Source organism: Triticum urartu, chromosome 5A (genome assembly GCF_056163025.1).
Source record: "Triticum urartu cultivar PI428250 chromosome 5A, HENAU_Tu73, whole genome shotgun sequence".
NCBI lineage: Eukaryota > Viridiplantae > Streptophyta > Magnoliopsida > Poales > Poaceae > Triticum > Triticum urartu.
The window spans coordinates 607079037-607100443 of NC_141877.1; positions in this window are offsets into that span (position 1 = coordinate 607079037).

A 21407-nucleotide genomic window follows, 5' to 3' on the forward strand; every position below is an offset into this window, starting at 1 on the left:
CGGCTTTAGTAAGTTGTCGTTTTGGTCGACAAGCAAATCATTGTTTATTGGCCTCGCCTTTAACCGTTCTCGTTGACAAGGATATACATTTTCTTGATCACACACACACACACACACACACACACACACACGCACGCACGCACGCACCTTGTCACCTATTTGTGAACCACCTCCGGGATCAACATACTCGCACTGACCCACCCCCAAAACAACTGAAGAAGTCTGGGTAACATCCTCAGTATCCTTTATGATGGATATCTGTAGAGCGACATGCAATTCCCCCAGCAACCTTAAATCCTGCCAAATATTACAGTACATGGGTAGCTTGTAAGCGTGCAAAAATCATGTATTTTCTCTAGCCTGGATACGGAAGTGGAGATGAGGGAGAAAATTTGCATTACTTTGGACATTTTCACAGAATCTCTATCCGATGCATATTTGGGGCTACCTACCCATGTTGAAGCGGAACTGTCAGATTGTTTTCAAACCTTTATGAGAGATTGCATTTGACAAATAGATGATGGGTCAAAGGTTAAATTTTGGGATAATCCATATGGAATCCTGATGGCCCTTCTAAGCGTCTGATAATGAGAAGAGGACATGTTTTTTTTTTTGAACATCAGTACAGACGCAAGCACGCACACACGTTACAACTATCCCTCTAACCATCCAACCACAGGTTGGTTCGCGAGGACATGTTGTTTTGACACATGCCAATGATCTCATTAACTCGCAGTCCGAGCGGTGGGATGAAGGTGATCCATGATATTCTTTGGCCAATCGATGCACAAACTATTCTCCATATCGTGGTTATGGACACTTTGAGAATTTTATGGCATGGAAGTTTACAAAGATGGGGACCTTTTCTGTACAGTTGGCATATTATGCTGAGTGGAGCATCACCACAGGAAGAAGTTGTGAAGGAACATGGACACACAGAACTATGTCATCAACCCAGTCTAGTCAAAGTTGTGGGATATAAAAATATCGAAAATAATAAAAATAATAATGTGGAAAGCTATGTGCAACACGCTAACGTGTAGGTCAATTATATTTAACCACCATGTCAAGGTGAGTGCTCAATGCTATTTTTGTCTCGCATGGGCAGATGATATTAAGCTTGCCTTGCTCACTTTAGTTCATGAATAATCAGCGTGGAAAGATTTAGGACTCCAAGATGTATCCTTGAAGCATGCATGGTGGATCGAGCCCTCCCACAGTCGTAACATGTGGGCTTACCTCGGATTCATGACTGGAGTGTCTCCTATGTCTGAATGAAATCGTTCCCCAATGAAATGATTGGTCATGCTGATCTTAACATCATGATCATGGTTGCTCCTTGGTACGTGTGGTGGGAAAGGCGACAATCTATCACTAGGCAACGCGTTCAAATCCCAAGTCATTCGGCAAGGCCATCATTGTCTTGATTTGAGCAATGAGAGAGCTTCAACTAGATCTTGTAGCATCCGACATCATGGCTGGGTAAGACCGCTAAAATGTTATGTCAAACTTAATGTGGATGCGTCTTTTGATGAGGACATGAGTCATGGAACTTCTAGAGCTATCCTTCTTGATGGCCATGGATTTTTTATTGTCATAACAACCCAATTAATCGGTCAAGTATATGATGTTGGTACGACTGAAGCATATGCTTTCTTCATGGTCTTATCCTTGTAACTGCAATAGGATCATTGTTAACTTTGATTGTATATATGGTAGAAATCTCTACACCGCGGTAGGATGCACAAGTACGTAACGGGCTTTGGAGACTGTTTTCGTCCATTGAGCTGAGGCAGTTTTGCATTTTGCCACTAGGCTAGCTAATACTCAAACTATGGGAGGTGCTTTTAAAACTACCTCGAATGCCTTAAGGTCCTTGGTGATTCCCTAAATAGAACTACTTTTAATGTTTACATTGTAGGTGGTTTCGTCACTGAATCGCCCAGAGTACTTTATCATTTGAAGTGGAACCACCCAGAATACATTATCATTTGAAGAAGTTTTTAGTTCAGAACCACTCCCATTTCTTATTCATGCATGGTATTTTAATTATTTTTAGCCAACCCTACAATTGAAATTCAAAGAGAACATTCCCACATACACACTAGACACAATCATACACATTCTCATTCATTGCATAAGTCCATTGCATTTCATTATACATTTATATACATCTTGTGGTTCATACAAACCAAAGTTATAAAATCCAAAGATTTATATACTCCACGCCATCTCGAGTAGCCTACCCATCTCACCTCTTCATGTTGCCTTTTCATCTTGAGTAGTGTACACATCCTGCCTTTTCCTTTCACCTTTTGGCTCGATTAGTGTACCCATCTCAACTCATCATGTTGACTTTTGGACTGATCGCCGTGAGATATCTTCTTCACGGGGATCAGAGATTTTTACACTTCAAAGTAAATTTCACTTAGAACATACATATATGAATGTACATATGTTGAGTAGAGCTAGTTCTGGTGCAACTAAAATCGATCTACATGCGGAAAATATGGTCAGCTTATTGGAAATCAAATATGGGGAAACTCAAGTAATAGTTGAACATAAACTGATATTAACACACACTAGCTCAATCTAAACTCCAATCACCAGTGCAACCAGCGCTGCCATAGCTGTTTATACTAACCCCATTCTGATAAGTTTGTAATGCCAGTGGTGTCTTTTTTTGTGCAGTGCAACTAAAACATAAGACAACCTTGTGATATACATATTGATTTATATGATAAATTTCACATGTACTTGAAAAGATCACACCCAACTTGGTGGTCGTATGTTCAGGACAAACTTCACTCCAAATTTGTCCAGATCATGTTCACCATTTCTCGAGTAGAGATCTGGTACACACTAGAAACATTGTCATTCCATCTTTGAATGCACTCCCAACTTCTCCAAGAAAAGAAACAAAGCATGGTGACTCTCCCGGCATCTCCAAGAAGCGGGAGGTGGCGGCAAACCGTACAGACTATGTTGGTTTCATTAATGCTTGTTATGACAAAAGCTCTATCACGATACATAAAATCTGTAACCTCATTTTTTGGCGTGCCAGTAAAACATGGTAAATATCTCTTTAAAAACACATTTTATCAAGTTTTAATCAATGCGGGGAAATACATTAATTAATTTAGAGATGAGAGGGAAAAAGGTATGTGGAACTTTGATGAGGGAGATATAGAAGAATTTCTACCTCCTCTATTAGTTGAAAGAATTCCTTATATAACACTATTTTAAATTTCGTTTCCTTATTTAACACTGGAAAAATGCTTCTTCCCTATCTAACACCAACTTTAAATTTTGTTCCCAATATAACACTTTTATCCATTTTTTGACCTAACGGTGTTAAATGAAACATAAAAAGACAAGTTTACCCTTGGTTCCGGCCAAAGGTTCCCAAGAAATCAACCGAAGTCTCCTATGCGTGCGTGCATTTTGAGTGCCCAGCCAAAGGTTGTTATGTACGTCAATGGAGTTCCCAACAAGCGCTTTTCTTTAATGCCTTTCTAGCTAGACATGGTGATTTCGATGGTGCTCACATAAAAGATAAGAATTGAAACATAATGGGAGCATCATGTAGCATATGACTAGCACATTTAAGTTTAACCCACTTCCTATGCATAGGGATTTTGTGAGCAAAAAATTTATGGGAACAAGAATCAACTTGCATAGGAAGGAAAAACAAACATAACTTCAAGATTTTCAACACATAGAGAGGAAACTTGATATTATTGAGATATGTAAAAGCATATGTTCCTCTCTCATAATAATTTTCAGTGGTATCATGAATGAATTCAACAATATAACCGTCACATAAAGCATTACTTTCATGATCCATAAGCATAGAAATTTTACTACTCTCCACATAAGCAAATTTATTCTCATGAATAGTAGTGGGAGCAAACTCAACAAAATAACTATCATGTGAGGCAATATCCAATTGAAAATTAAAATCACGATGAAAAGTTTCATGATTATCATTATTCTTTATAGCATACATGTCATCACAATAATCATCATAGGTATGAGGCATGCTTTCATCATAATAACTTTTCTCATCAAAACTTGGGGGACAAAAAATACCATCTTCATCAAACATAGCATCCCCAAGCTTGTGGCTTTGCATATCATTAGCATCATGGATTTTCAAAGAATTCATACTAACAACATTGCAATTATGCTCATCATAAAAAGATTTAGTGCCAAACATTTTAATGCATTCTTCTTCTAACACTTTGGCACAATTATCGGAATCCTTATTTTCACGAAAGACATTAAAAAGATGAAGCATATGAGGTAACCTCAAATCCATTTTCTGTAGTTTTCTTTTATAGAGTAAACTAGTGATAAAACAAGAAACTAAAAGATTCAATTGCAAGATCATAAGATATACCTTCAAGCACTAACCTCCCCGGCAACGGCGCCAGAAAAGAGCTTGATGTCTACTACGAAACCTTCTTCTTGTAGACTCGTGTTGGGCCTCCAAGCGCAGAGTTTTGTAGGACAGTAGCAAATTTCCCTCAAGTGGATGACCTAAGATTTATCAATCCATGGGAGGCATAGGATGAATATGGTCTCTCTCAAACAACCCTGCAACCAAATAACAAAGAGTCTCTTGTGTCCCCAACACACCAAACACAATGGTAAATTGTATAGGTGCACTAGTTCGGCGAAGAGACGGTGATACAAGTGCAGTATGGATGGTGGATATAGATTTTTGTAATATGAAAATATAAAAAAGCAAGGTAACTAGTAACAAAAGTGAGCGAAAATGGTATTGCAATGCTTGGAAACAAGGCCTAGGGTCCATACTTTCACTAGTGCAAGTTCTCTCAACAATGATAACATAATTAGATCATATAACAATCCCTCAACGTGCAACAAAGAGTCACTCCAAAGTCACTAATAGTGGAGAATAAACGAAGAGATTATTGTAGGGTACGAAACCACCTCAAAGTTATTCTTTCTGATCGATCTATTGGGCTATTCCTATAAGTGTCACAAACAACCCTAGAGTTCATACTAAAATAACACCTTAAGACACACATCAACCAAAACCCTAATGTCACCTAGATACTCCAATGCCACCACAAGTATCTGCGGGTTTGATTATACAATATGCATCACACAATCTCAGATTCATCTATTCAAACCAACACAAAGAACTTCACAGAGTGCCCAAAAGTTTCTACCGGAGAGTCAGGAAGAAAACGTGTGCCAACCCCTATGCATAAGTTCACAAGGTCACAGAACCCGCAAGTTGATCACCAAAACATACATCAAGTAGATCACGTGAATATCCCATTGTCACCACAGATAAGCACATGCAAGACATACATCAAGTGTTCTCAAATCCTTAAAGACTCAATCCGATAAGATAACTTCAAAGGGAAAACTAAATCCATTACAAGAAGGTAGATGGGGAGAAACATCATGAGATCCAACTATAATAGCAAAGCTCGCGGTACATCAAGATCATGCCAAATCAAGAACACGAGAGAGAGAGAGAGATCAAACACATAGCTACTGGTACATACCCTCAGCCCCGAGGGTGAAATACTCCCTCCTCGTCATGGAGAGCGCTGGGATGATGAAGATGGCCACCGGTGATGATTCCCCCCTCCGGCAGGGTGCCAGAACAGGGTTCCGATTGGTTTTTCATGGCTACAGAGGCTTGCGGCAGCGGAACTCCCGATCTAGGTTTATTTTGGGGGGTTTCTATATTTATAGGAATTTTTTGCGTCGGGAACAAGTCAGGGGTCCACGAGGCGATGACAAGGACGGAGGGCGCGCCCGACCCTTGTGGAGACCTCGTGGCTCTTCTGCCCCAACTCTTTTGCTTCGGGGGCTTCTTCTGGTCCATAAAAAAATCACTGTAAATTTTCAGCTCATTTGGACTCCGTTTGATATTCCTTTTCTACGAAACTCAAAAACAAGGAAAAAGCAGAAACTGGCACTGGGCTCTAGGTTAATAGGTTAGTCTTAAAAATCATATGAAATAGCATATAAATGCATATAAAACATCCAAGATAGATAATATAATAGCATGGAACAATCAAAAATTATAGATACGTTGGAGACGTATCACATAACAAGGGCAGGTGCAACTATCCACCTATATGTTCTATAATTTGGCTTGAAATTATTCTTTCAAAACAATTATCACGAGAATAAAACTTTGTAAGTGTTGTATTTTCTCGACATACATTCAGTTACCTACTATCTCTAAGCTACGGTATTCATTTGTAACATACACCAATGCAAAAACATAAGCAAATTTTGGTGCCCAAAACATCTCATAGAACTTAATTAAACTATATCATGAGCTTAATTAAGAAACCTAATCCTTGGCATCATCAAAGGAGATGTCAATGACGTCCTTGACAATGTCGGATCTCGTGGCCTCGACAACATAATCATCACCGGACGAGTTCATTGCAATGGCTTCTGGCCATGCGTGCAACTCCCTCATCACTTTCTTCGCCATGCAAGCAACACTCGCCTCGTCGCCAGCTTGTGCATAGAGGATGGAGTCCAGGAGCACGTGTTAGTCCACCTCGTCCTCACTCTGTGCCTCCTCCGATGTCGCGTCCTCTGGGTCGTCACCCATGTCCAACTCCGGTGCCTTGGAGTTCTTGGCGAAGGAGGAGCTACCCATCGGCGGGGGTAGGACAACAAGGGGACGAGGTGTAGGGGCGCTCGTCGATGGAGGCCGACCGGAGCCTCCACCATGAAAGGCATGCCAAAAATGTTTGGAGGGGTGCACCATAGGGGCAGTGAGATATGGTGCGGAGACAAGAAGGGATGCGGGCAGTACGGTGACAGGATTGGGGGATGGGGCAGAATGCATCGAGAGTGTAAGATGGCAGAGGAGGGAAGCGAAGTGGGCAAATGCGCCAAAATTGACAAGAGAGGAGAGCGGAGCAGGTTGTGCTACAGTTTTGTTTGGAGCAGCAGCTAGGATTCAGGGGTAAGAGGGTATTAGCCACGAGTATTTGAGGCGGTCCTTTGGAAAACTGTGTATGGACTTGAATTATTGAGGCAGTCAAGAGTTCTGGACCGCCTCTACTAATTATTAGAGGTGGTTTTGCTTCTTTAACTACTATCATGCGTTCACTAACACAAATAAACCACCTCCCTTAGGCTATTAGTGGTAGCTCTGCTGAAATCTTTTTGGTGGAAACGGCCTCTGCGAGACTAGTTCATGATGTTGCATCGATTTTCTTACTAGTGAGTAGTGATGATATCTCCTATGGGCTGGTTACGATTGTCTTTGAAGAGAGTAGGAGACTAGCTCATGATCTTGTATCGGTTTTATTACTAGTAATGATATCTCCTATGGGCCAACAATGGCTATCTTTGATGAGTGTAGGAGACTATAGCTCATGATCTTGTACCGGTTTCTGCCATAGAGAAGCCAATTGTGTGGCTCATGAATTAGCTAAAAGGGCCAAGTTTGCTCAGACAACCTATTGGCTGGATGAGCATCGGGTACGGCCTCTATGGCTCTATTGACAAATAATGCATTGGTGTTTGATGAATAAAGTGTAATTGTTCCTATCCCAATAAAATGGAAAAGTTTTTCAAAGATAACATAAGGTGCATCGCACAAACCAGCAAAGCTTTCCGAGAGACAACACACACACACCTATTATTATTATTATTATTATTATTATTATTATTATTATTTATGTGGGGTTTTAACCAGAGTGTCTACAAGGAGATAGGGACATTGTATTTATAGGGAGATAACTCATCGTGGTGTTCTTTTTGTCGCTATTCGCTTTGTTATATCATACATAAATAATACATATGAATATGGTATATTTAAATTCTTGATGGTGTCATCCATGAGTCTTATCTTATGCCTCTTACACTTCTACATTCCTAGACATGAGGACTCATCTGAGTTTCTCTCTCGGCTCCTGTCCTCTATTTTGGAGGAAAACAATCTTCATATGTTTTCGTGAAAAAAAATCATGTTATGGTAATTTAATGGTTCACTTATATTTCCATGTAAATAATTACAGAAAACATGTGCAAAGGGCACTTTGTCGATGTATTGTCAATACCTTGTAGATGTATATCTATGAAAGATCACATGTGCTCTTGTGTTCTTGGACCCTGGTAGCAAATTATATGTTTCTTTAGTTTCTTAAGAAATATGAAATGCAAAATATACACCTACAATAATAAGTACAAATAATAAAAATTCTTATTCCTCTAAAGCATAATACGTCTCCACTAATATGTTTCGTCTTGCTATAGGTCATGATCGTTGACTACATGTTACTATTCCCAACAGGAACTGTTCAAGCTCACCTTGTTAATAGCTTCCACACCCCTCAAGGAGCTCATGTAGCAAAGTAAGACAAAGTCCGTCTCTCCTCCATGTAAAATTTGTAACTACAGAACACATACACTCATTTTAGTTCTTCTTTAAACTAATATTATTCATTTATTTAGGTTGCAGGTTGCAACTATATTCAAATTTTTCCTGGGTAGCTTTTCTTGGACTATATTTTCATGGCTCTATACAGCAGGCAACGACTGTGGATTTTCTAACTTCCCATTGTTTGGACTAGAACTATACAAGCACAGGTAGGAATCTGATCCACTTATTTGTTCATGTCATTGTAATGATTATGTACTCCACCGAGTATGTACTTCCGCTCCCCATATACTACATACCTCAGAGTGAGTTCTATACATGAAATATTCCATTTGAGACCATGCATTTCAAATTATTTGCACATATATATATATATATTATACCTCTTTATCATTCTCAATATATATTATTAATTATTCTAATGTACCTCAATACAAGGGGCATGAAAAAAAATATCACAATAATGTTGAGTTTATACTTGTAGAAGTACATAAAATTAGTTTAAGCTACGCCCCTAATAAAAGTGAAAAATAATAATTAATAGTGTACATAGTATAGTAATCTTACAACGCTGTAGTAAAACAACAACTCTGATACAAAAAAATTATTTAAGAATGATTACTTTTTGTATATAGTTCTACTAGATTTTGTATGTAGTTTTACTACTAATCTACCCTCATGCTTAGAATAGTGTCATGGTATATATGTGTGTGACTAGTTTGACTCACCAAAATAGTATATGTAAGCCAAAAAGTTGATCTAGGTGGCAAGTGTCTAGCATATATGTCGTTTTATGAAGTTAAGGAAGATCATAGGCCTAGTCGTGTACCTTGTGTTATATGATTACATGTACTAAACAATTCACTCAAATTTTCTAAATGGTGAAGGATGGGCAATGCGTCTATACTTCAACACTCAACCTCATGCGAGTCTTGGGTGTAAACAGGGACCGAAATCGGGCTCCAGTTCTATTTACATTGCATCTACTAGTGTTTGAAACTCCGAGTCACATGTTGATCGCACGAGTACGGAAAATTACAACAATGACACCATAATTGTTGATGAGATTCGAAAAACATTCACTTGTCGATGATAAGTGTAATTACCTATGGGATGGCAACTCAACGACATATCAATGGGCCCCACTAAGACCATAATCAGGCTGTACATTAAGGAGAAGTGCCACCAACCACAGAAAAATCTTTCCATTAAAGTATTTAACATCTAAGGAAAACACTATGAAACGTAGAAAAGGCCAAATGGATTGTAAACCAATACTGGTCCAACACCACCTACCCCTATAAGTCTAACATAACAAAATACCATCCACCAAGGTGGTTGAGCACCAAAAGTCCTCACCATAGAAGGGGATTCACTCCTTTATGCCTACTTTCAGCCTATACACCACGTTGAAGATTACCGGCGCTTCCCGTCAAAACCACCACCATGATAATCCCCAAGTGCAGGGAGTTATTGTAGAACTTCCATTATGGATGTGCAAGTATAAGTGTTGATCCCCGTAGGAGCTAATGGTAGGTTTACTATTCTCTCAAGTTATGTATGTCACTTACACAACTTCCATGCACTTAATGTTTAGTACCCCTAAAATCTCTACAATTAGGATAGAATGCAAGGGGATGGCTAAACTTAACAAGGTAAACATAAATGTTAGGGCCTGCAAATAAAAGATTACAATAATGAAAATAGACCTTGGGTGTGTGGTGGTTGTGATGAATCTAGTGGTATCCAATGAGAGCAAATGTTCCTGACAATTGGCTATTTTTTTATATTCATGGTTGGTATTCTTATCTTGGGAACATGTATAATAACTACGTGAAGATGCGTCTCAGTGCCCACCTAGGAAATTTCCCTTCATACAACTTTGAAAGTTATCTCTAAACTTAAGTGATTACCTTTAGTGACCCCTGGAAGTTATCTCACTGTGTGGTAGACAAGGCACTACACTGTAAGATGGACTTTGCGATTCCCTCAATAAGTGTGATTTTAAGCAGGAGCCTAAGCTAGCATGCTGCCAAACCATGGTCTCACATGTTCTTATAATAGTATCCTTAGTAAGTAACACAAATATTAAGATTAATTAAGGTAGAAAATACCCAATTATAGCCATAACTTAGGTTGGTTTCATGTGTAGCCATGGCACAAAAGGTGAAGACCATCATCATCATTACACCATTATGTCGTAGTAGCCTATCTCATAATCTTGTTTTCTTTTCTTTTGACCAAACTCATGTTGATCTGCCAGACTATCTAAGCCCTATGCACATATCACCATCCTCATCACCTAAACTTCGATACCTCTCCACAAACATGACCTACCCAAATAGAAAACCTTTTGTGGAAACATGACCATGATGGTCTCTCCGCATGACTTCCTTCAGAGACAAATCTTGTAAGGAAAGCCATATGCATGGCCTCTAACCCATCCAACTACATCTTCGCATTCTTACGCTTTATTCTTTGGTGCCTTAGTGCACACACTTTGGGCCCAATGGTAAGAGCCCACGCATGGTGCATTATTGCTGCCTCAACATCATAGGCTATGTCCGTGCCTGGTCTCATATTAGGCATGAGTTACATGTGTTCGGATCAAACACCTAACCCCTGTTAATTACAAGTGCAAATGCAAATCAACTCATACACATATTCTACAGAATCCCAAACTAGTTAGTTAATCCAAAAGTTTGAACTAGTGGAGAAGGGCGGGCAATAAATTTATACTTTGGCATGTGTCAATGATCAATATAAACTCATGTAGCCTTCCCTTCCTATCTCCTGAATTCATAGATCAATCCGTCTCCAAGGAGGGCCTCCATGAATATGCATTTGGCTCGGGTTCACTGAGGAACTAACCCAAAAATCTCAAGTGCCATGATCGCAAGGTTAAACTCTGTTTAACCATCGATCCCTCCAAAGCATGGTGTTTGTCTATTGATATATAGTATGCACATGTGCCACTTCCTTGAAGATGGATAACATGATGTAAATATATGGAAATTTAAGGCCACAAAGAGGAAGGGTATATTGTGTCTTGTTGTAGGCATAACCACCAGATTTTGAGGGGCAATCTTGTAGAATTTAAATCAGACTGTTGATAACTCCTTTGTTCTTTGGCCTACATGAGGTTGCCTAATTAACTAGATAACTTATGTTCTCATCCATAAGAAAGAACACATAATAAATGCCACACCGGTGGATTTAGATTCATTAGTTGGGGGATGGGAGTGGTAAATAAAACACAAGAGAGTGAGCTGACTCACATGGTTGAGTAGCTCTATCTTCCATCTCGCCAGACAAGCCCTCAATTTGTATACCTAATTGAAGTCCTCCTTCAAAGGTATCATGATATAAAGGGGAATGCCTAGATACTAGACCAGACCAGGAGGGGTTTCTCACTACAAAATATATGTTGGTGAGGGATTTGTCATCCTCATCGAAGTGTCAAGGTGAGAAGGTGCTACTGAAAATATAATAATAAAAAAATCACATGTCACAATAAAATTGAGCAAGATGGATTTGATGTATGAAGATTGGTTTGAGGAACATAAAAACTTTGTTAGCAGAAATGGTTATCCTTTAGAAGTTTTTCAAACTAGACATAGAGAAAGAACATCTCATGGTTTTCTCTAGTATGGTGCTTCCAAGGTAAAATATAGAAGAATCATCCATGCATACACTATCAATTGCAGGAAAGCTATTTCTACACCAGTAAAGAAGGGATGTTTAATTTATCCCAGTTGTTTTCCTCGTAGTCCACTCATGTCCCTATTGATCAACTTACTCTGGTCCGCCTTTTCAACCGCGACCCCAATATTGGCTCAAATCCTTTTATTTTAGTTCGACTGAACTCATCTGAAAGGAGTTGGATATAATTTGGTGCCCCGTCGGGTGTCTTACCTTTCTCACATCCAATGCCAAAATAAATAAATAATAATGGCCCAAAACTTACTCTATGCACCATGAAGTATAGATTGTCCACTGAAATGGTGAAAATAGAAGGAGGATAGTGTTGTGTTTAATGACGAGGAGAGTTTTGTACCCCCCACCCAAACGAGGCTCACCTAAGTCCGATGTTCTATTTGTATCATTAAGATGGAATATTATTTCAGTGGGATTACAACTCCATGTCAATAGTGAGTCACTTCTGGTGAGTTTTTCCAATAAGCGTTGTGTGAGTGCCTACGTTTTGGTGGTGGTGATGGGGTGTGTGTGTGTGTGCGCGCGCGCGTGCGCGTGTGCATGCGCCTATGCTGTACTTGATGTTTCTAAAAACATAAAAAATATAAACGCATATGTCCTGGACGCAATATGGTGGAATGAGGGCTTGGAATGCCTCGAGGAGGAGGCAGTCGACGAGGTAGAAGCGACCCAGTTGGACCATCAAGGGCCAAAATCCCTATATCTAATAACCTCAAAGAGAAAAGGATATTTACCAAATGAAAAGCCCTAACCATGTCATTTTACTAGCAGTCAATTTTGCTTCTATTGATGAATTGAAGATGAAGATTGCGCCAACAACATAAAGTTGCCACGGATAAATCACTATTATATAACAACATAAGTAACATTACTGCACATGTGAAGCTTTTGCACAACTTGTTGCATTTCCGCTTCGGCTTGTTCAAATATTTTATTTTTGTAAAGTGAATAAGCTTTGCAAACATTTCTTTCATTTGTTCAGAATAAGCTCATTTAGACCATTATAATATGATCCAGCAAGGTAAACATTACAGATCTATTATTTTGTCTTAATCTAATCTATAAGGTTATAGATAAACTAACCCCAAGAATATAAGCAACACATTTTTTATTTTCTCTATATTTAGCATGAAATTTCATCCTCCAAAACGAACATAAACACCTTGAATCCTGCAAACTATGTATAGGCACCAAATCATCAACAAAGTAAATTTGCTACCAAGATTATCTTAGCATTGATTTGACTCGATCCTTTAATTAATGTTCTTTACATAGCGTGGAATCTCCTGCACCTGCAGTAGATTGTTTTCTATTTGCTTTTTCCCTTCCGTATAGTGCACATACTCAATTCTTCTACAACAACATGGTGTATAAATGTGTAAAAATATATTGTTACAATGATTTAGAGTACTCTGTCTATTTGATAATTAATATTGTGTCACCGACGCATATGTCTTGTTCCTTTGATTGCTCAATGCGTACAAGAGGCTAACTTCATGTGCATCATGGTATTGCTTTCACAGATACACTTTTCTGGTTTAAGCAATCACTTGGTGTATTAAGATGTCATTGGTGCCTCAACACATATTAGCGTGTGCAATAAGTTTACGATATTATGAAATTGCATTTGGGTCACATCGATGCATGTGCATGCACATGTATGCAGCACAATGACTTTCCTTTTGGATTACATACACTGGTGGATTCTTAATTAAATGTGTATTTTGATAAATAATTTCTAAAAAGATGTATACGAATCATTGGTTGAACGAATAATATTTTCATATGAATCGTTACTTCAGCAACTCAGATATGATGTTGTGCATGCAGATTCAAATTTGACTTTTCCCCCACATTTGTTGGTGTTGGAATGATTTGTCCACATGTGGTAAATTTTGCATTACTCTTTGGAGGAATCATATCTTGGGGATTGCTATACCCTTTTCTTGAATCAAAACATGGGCAATGGTATCACACTGATAGTGCTTCAAGTCTTACGGGAATGAATGGATACAAGGTATGTACAAAAACTTAAGTCGGTATTTCTTGACTAGAATTTCACATATTTCTGATTCTTCATTACTGACATTTTGAACATGGTATTTCTTAACAGTAATTTCATATATTTTGATTGCGTCATTACTAATGTTTTAAAACTAACATAGTGCTTGGTTTTGAGCTAATATATTAAAAGATCATTATACGCTTATTAAAAATTGTCGTGTGAGTCATTGTTGAACCTGTAATGAACCACTGGATGCAAGCACACACATGAGATCGATAAAATAAAGTAGATACAGACTATAAAGGAAATATAGAGATAGTCCTTGTTGCATCATTTCCAGTTCATTCAATATTTGGAGATGCGTGCAAATAGCTTGACTTTTTTCCTACTCCCTCCATTCCAATGAATATGGCATGCACGCTTCCCAAAACTTTGACCATAAATTAGACAATCCAAATATGGATTATATGTGATACAAATTACATAGTTGAATTCGTGGTATAATTTTGAAGTCACAAATATACATGTTATTGATTGCATTTACAGTCAAAATTGGATTTTGGGAAGCGTGTGCGCCTTATTCGTTAGAATGGAGGGAGTATGTAATGTTACAGGGGAACCATAGAGATGTATCTAATTAGACTTTAGTGTCTTAATTGAGTAGGACCACATGTGTTTTCTAGGAGAAACTAGACCATGATGGTGCACGTTGCTATGCGCACCCATTTCTCCAATAAATGATCGAATATCTCATAAACTTAAAATACATATATTAAATTGGCATGAACTAACCCATATATTATATAATGATATAAAAATAATACGGCAACAAATAATTCTTGTCATGGGGATTAGAATTAGCTAGGTGATAGGGGACTGCTTAGATTATTAAATGAAAGATGTCCGTGAAACATATTAATTCAAGCAGCTTATTGGAAAACACCAACGAGGTGAAAGAAAAACATGAATAAGTAAAAGGGGTTCCAAAAATATACCCGAGAGTCAATAATGACAAGACAAGTTTCTTTGATGGAACAAAACTCTAGATAAGTTGTTGTGCAATTTCACCCAGCCACAAGAGAAGAAGAAATAATGATAGTTGTTGTATAATAAAGAAGGCTCATTGATCAAGAACTAGTGAAAGAAATATTAAATATGGTTGAGGTTAACGCTCATAAGATCGCCATCTAAACTTGGGATGCTCTCACTATGATGACTCACTAACATGCCAAGCGCATATATCATCCCTAGCCTACATAAGTTACTATGAATAGGGCAAGAGATTGTTTTATTCTGTAATAGTAAGCACTTACAATCTTTTAGTTGTTCAATTTCAAGAGATCATAATTTTGCCAATACTTGCATAAAAAAGGGATCAATGAGTTTACTACAGATTATAACCTAGTTTTGCATAGAAGAAGCAAGGTGGTTCGATTCTTGTGTAACGAAGGATGAAGCCATGTTGCAATGAGCCACCACCTCGAGAGTTCCTGGCCGTATCTATCATCCTGCCATGACTGGTTCAATCATTTAGCACCTCTTGATTACCATGCTGGCAGGACCTCATCATCACTCCCACATGAGTGAATTGCAAAAAGCCACCACATTTGGAGTTCAGTTATGGAATCGCCACCACATTTTCTGGGCACCCAAAAAAACTACCAGTTTCCTTACAGATTTTCTCAATAAACACTAATGACAGATTTGAGCGATCTAATCCAATTTTTGACCAGTTGAACCCACTTGTAAGTGCCGGTGTGGCATAAATTTCTCAATACCGTTTGTTGAATGTTAAGTTAGACATGGGGCCCACCAATCATCAGCTCAACTTACAAAAGGATCCCTGAAAAATTGCACAAAGCACCCTAGAGACAAAAATAGATTACAATTGGACCCCTGGGAGGATGTCATCACCGGAGGGGAGACGGGCGACGACGGAGGGGCTTGGAAAGACGGCTTTGGCGACCACGTCCGCCGCATTTGACGAGGAGAGCGGCGGCAGTACACGCAACTCTCCGGACGTCGGCGCACCAGGGCAAGCTCCTAGTCGCAGTGGCCCGGGTTGTGGTGGTCGCAACACGCGCGGTAGCTCCTCGACGGGCACTCGGGCCTCGATCTGGAGCCGTAGCGCCTCCGCAGGCGGGAGATTGATGACCCACAAGTATAGGGGATCAATTGTAGCTCTTTTCAATAAGTAAGAGTGTTGAACCCAACGAGGAGTAGAAGGAAATGACAAGTGGTTTTCAACAAGGTAATATCTGCAAGTGCTGAAATTGTAAGTAACAGAGTAGTTTGATAGCAAGATATTTTGTAATGAGCAAGTAATGATAATAGTAACAAAAGTGCAGCAAGGTAGCCCAATCCTTTTGAGGCAAAGGACAGGCCAAAACGGTCTCTTATAGTAACCAAAGCGTTCTTGAGGGTACACGGGAATTTCATCTAGTCACTTTCATCATGTTGATTCGATTCATGTTCGCTACTTTGATAATTTGATATGTGGGTGGACCGGTGCTTAGGTGATGTTCTTACTTGAACAAACCCCCTACTTATGATTAACCCCCTCGCAAGCATCCGCAACTATGAGAAAAGTATTAAGGATAAATCCTAACCATAGCATTAAACTTTTGGATCCAATCGGCCCATTACAGAATAGCGCATAAACTAGGGTTTAAGCTTCTATCACTCTCGCAACCCATCATCTAATAACTACTCCACAATGCTTTCCCTTAGGCCCAAATATGGTGAAGTGTCATGTAATCGACGTTCACATGACACCACAAAGGGAATCACAACATACATACTATCAAAATATCGAACACATATCAAGTTCACATGATTACTTGCAACATGATTTCTCCCGTGACCTCAAGAACAAAAGTAACTACTCACAAGTGATAAACATGCTCAAGATCAGAGGGTTATTAAATAGCATAATGGATCTGAACATATAACCTTCCACCAAATAAACCATATAGTAATCAACTACAAGATGTAATCAACACTACTAGTCACCCACCAAGCACCAATCTATAGTTCTGGTACAAAGATTGAACACAAGAGATGAACTATGGTTTGAGATGAGATGGTGTTGTTGAAGATGTTGATGGAGATTGCCCTCCCCAAGATGGGAGAGTTGTTGGTGATGATGATGACGATCATTTCCCCCTCCGGGAAGGAAGTTCCCCCGATGGAATCGCTCCGCCGGAGGGCAAAAGTGCTCCTGCCCAAGTTCCGCCTCAAGACGGTGGCGCTGCATCCTAAAGTCCTCTCCTTATTTTTTTTCTAGGTCAAAATGACTTATATACCAAAATATGGGCACCGGAGGTGGGCCTGGGTGAGCATAACCCACCAGGGCGTGCCTAGGCTCCCTGGCGCGCCCAGGTGGGTTGTGCCCACCTGGTGGGCCCCCTTTGGTACTTATTGGCTCCAATATTCCTCATATATTCCATAAAAAATCTTTGTAAAGTTTCATCTTGTTTGGAGTTGTGCAGAATAGGTAGCCTGACGTAGCTTTTCCAGGTCCAGATTTCTAGCTGTCGGAATTCTCCATCTTTGTGTGTACCTTGCATATTATGAGAGAAAGGGCATTAGAATTACTCCAAAAAGCATTATTATGCATAAAAACATCATAAATAATAGTAGGAAAACATGATGCAAAATGGACGTATCAACTCCCCCAAGCTTAGACCTCACTTGTCCTCAAGCGAAAACTGAAATTGAAAAACATGTCCACATGCTTAGAGAGAGAGAGGTGTCGATAAAAACAAAATACAAACATAGAAGCATCATGTGAATTATTATAACAACAACAAACTTTGACATAAAACTTTTACCATAGAACTTTTATCATAGACATCTCATGAATAAGTAACAATTCATCACACTATCAAATTATAAAGCATAAAATCTATTAGAAACCAACAAACTATGTTCTCAGTCAACTTTGCAACTACAATTCATCATCTTTTCAGGAAGGGTCACGTATCGGAGCCTTTAGGCAAGTCCACATACTCAACCATCATATAGTCTTCTATGATTGCTAACACTCACCGCATACACATGAGAAAAACGTTTCAACCGGACACATAGAAAGATAGGGGCTTATAGTTTCGCCTCGCAACGTATTCACCTCAAGGGTGGTGTCAACAATAATAACTTATGCCACCCATATTCAACTGGACATATGTGTCTAGATCTTTCCTCACCACATGATGCCTGCCAAAGGAGAAAAATAAAAGGAATAGAGAGAAAAACTTTGACTCTTACATAAAAGCAAAAGATAGGCCCTTCGCAGAGGGAGGTAGAGGTTTCCATGCGCTTATTTGTTTGTATGCTCAACCCCTTAGTGCAAAAGAACGTCACGTTGTATTGGCCCTTGTGATGGCAACCTTTATTATGCAGTCTGTCGCTTTTATTCTTCACCATCACAAGTTTGTACAACGCTCAATTTTCTCTTACACTAAATGATCTCACACTTCTAGAAGCAAATTTTATTGCCTTATTGCACCGATGGCAACTTACTTGAAGGATCTGACTCAATCCTTAGGTAGGTATGGTGGACACTTGAAAAATAAGATTTGGGTTTAAGGGCTTTTGGATGCACAAGTAGTATCTCTACTTAGTGCGGAGTTTTTGGCTAGCAAATATGGGGGGCAAGCACCACATGTCGAAGGATCTATGACAATATAACTTCTATGTGAATATGAACAAACATAAATCATTAAGTTGTCTTCCTTGTCCAACGTCAAGAATTTTGGCATGTAATACTTTGATGGGGGCTCACAATCACAAAAGATTTCCAGGATAGTATATTTATATGTGAATCTTCTCTTCCCTTATTAATTCTTTCATGAGTTGCATCATTGACCAATGCTATGTTTTTCAATCTCTAATAAAATTTCCTACTTATAATTTTCCTTATGTGGTGTCATCACCTACCATAAGATTAGCATATGATATTTTTCAGTTATTTCCTTTATTTTTATTGGAACATGAAAGTAAAGAAAAAGAAAAAACTCAAACTAAAAATTTATTATATATCTCGCACATGATTACAAGGATAGATCACTAAGCAAACTCTCGAAAAGAAAGGATCGAACTAAAATTTTATTCATCTAAGGCAAAAGATAACTATGGATCGAACTAAGATAAGTAAAGGCAAAAGATAGTGGGGTGATACGATACCGGGGCACCTCCCCCAAGCTTGCCAAAAGCCAAGGGGAGTGCCCATACCCGATACTCAATTTTATTTTGGTGATGAAGAAGGTGGTGGTGATGAAGTAGAGGTCTTGTCCAATATAACCATGGGGAGCTCCCTCGGGCCTTGAATCTCCCGAAGAGCCCGATGAAGTAACTCGGTATTTTCCTTCACTTCAGCCATTATGTATTTATTTTCTAGACCCCAGGGGTTTGTTCCTGCATCGCTTTCTCTTGGATGAACTATGTCCCAATTGGACGGTATGTGCACACGAGGAGTATTCTCGAACCCATAATTGTGAATCAAATTGTGAAAAATGTTATGACGTAACTTATGTAAAGGCCTCCTTGGTGGGAGTTCTTCATGCACTCCGGGGCTCTCTCGAGTGTTTGATGATCCCATAGCTTGATGAGGATTAGGATGAGTGGAGATGCCAGCCAAGGTGCCTCTCTCGGAAGCCCGAGGGTGAACCCCAAAAGAATTTTCTTCTCCTTCCTCCATGGCAACCTCTTCAGCTTCCTCTCTCCTTATATCCTCTTGAACCAACTCTGGATCTTCTCCTTCATTGCCAGAAGGTGAGGAAGACATGATGCTGGCCTAACAGATCTGACCGAAAACAACAAGAAAAGAGAACAGAAGATTTCTCCGTGATACGGTGGTCAATAGGTTCGAGGGGTATATAAAGATTTTTTTATCTGGGGGAACAACCAAGCTGTAGAAAACGGAGTCCGGAAGGTACCCGAGGTGGGCACAACCTACCTGGGTTCGCCTGGAAAGCCAGGCGCACCCTAGTGTCTTGTGCCCACCAGGGTGCACTTCCTGGAAGTTTCTTATTTTCCTAATTTTTGTTATATTCCAAAACTGACAGCAAATATTTTTGCGGAATTTTCGGAGTCCGTTTACTTACCGTATCACGTACCTCCTCTTTTTAACGATTCTGGAGTGTTCCGGAAGGACTCTTTATGTGTTCTTCCGGTGTCATAGTTTGGATAATATTACTTTCAACATTAATGGGCGTACCTAAGATATAATGTTTTATTCGTTGCCCATTAACAATCTTCGGGTTAGTACCTTCGACATTATTTATTTTGATAGCTCCAGACCAATAAACTTCCTCGATAACATAGGGTCCTTCCCATTTGGAGAGGGATTTTCCTACAAAGAATCTGAGATGAGAGTTGTACAAAAGAACATATTCTCCAACTTTGAACTCACGCTTTTGGATTCTTTTATCATCCCATCTTTTAACTTTTTATTTAAATAACTTGGCATTTTCATAATCTTGGGTTCTCCATTCATCCAAAGATCTAATGTCAAACAACCTATTTTCACCGGCAAGTTTAAAATCATAGTTGATTTCTTTAATTGCCCAATATGCTTTATGTTCTAACTCAAGAGGCAAATGACAAGCTTTTCCATAAACCATTTTATAAGGAGACATACCCATAGGATTTTTATATGTTGTTCTATAAGCCCAAAGTGCATCATCTAATTTCTTAGACCAATTATTCCTGGACCTATTGACAGTCTTTTGCAAAATTAATTTTATTTCTCTATTGCTAAGTTCAACTTGACCACTAGATTGAGGATGATAAGGTGATGCAATTCTATTGTTAACATCATACTTGGCAAGCATTTTACGGAAAATACCATGAATAAAGTGTGAACCACCATCAGTCATTAAATATCTAGGGACTCCAAACCTTGGGAAAATAACTTCCATAAGCATTTTAATAGAGGTGTTGTGATCAGCACTAGTAGTTGGAATAGCTTCTATCCACTTAGTAACATAATCAACATCAACCAAAGTATGTGTATACCCATTAGAGGAAGGAAAAGGTCCCATGTAATCAAAACCCCAAACATCAAATGGTTCAACAACAAGTGAATAATTCATAGGCATTTCTTGATGCTTACCGATATTACCTATTCTTTGACATTCATCACAAGATAAGACGAACTTACAGGCATCCTTGAAAAGAGTAGGCCAATAAAATCCAGACTGCAATACCTTGTGAGTAGTTCTGTCTCCCGCATGATGCCCTCCATAAGCTTCTGAGTGACATTTTCGTAGGATTTGTCCCCGT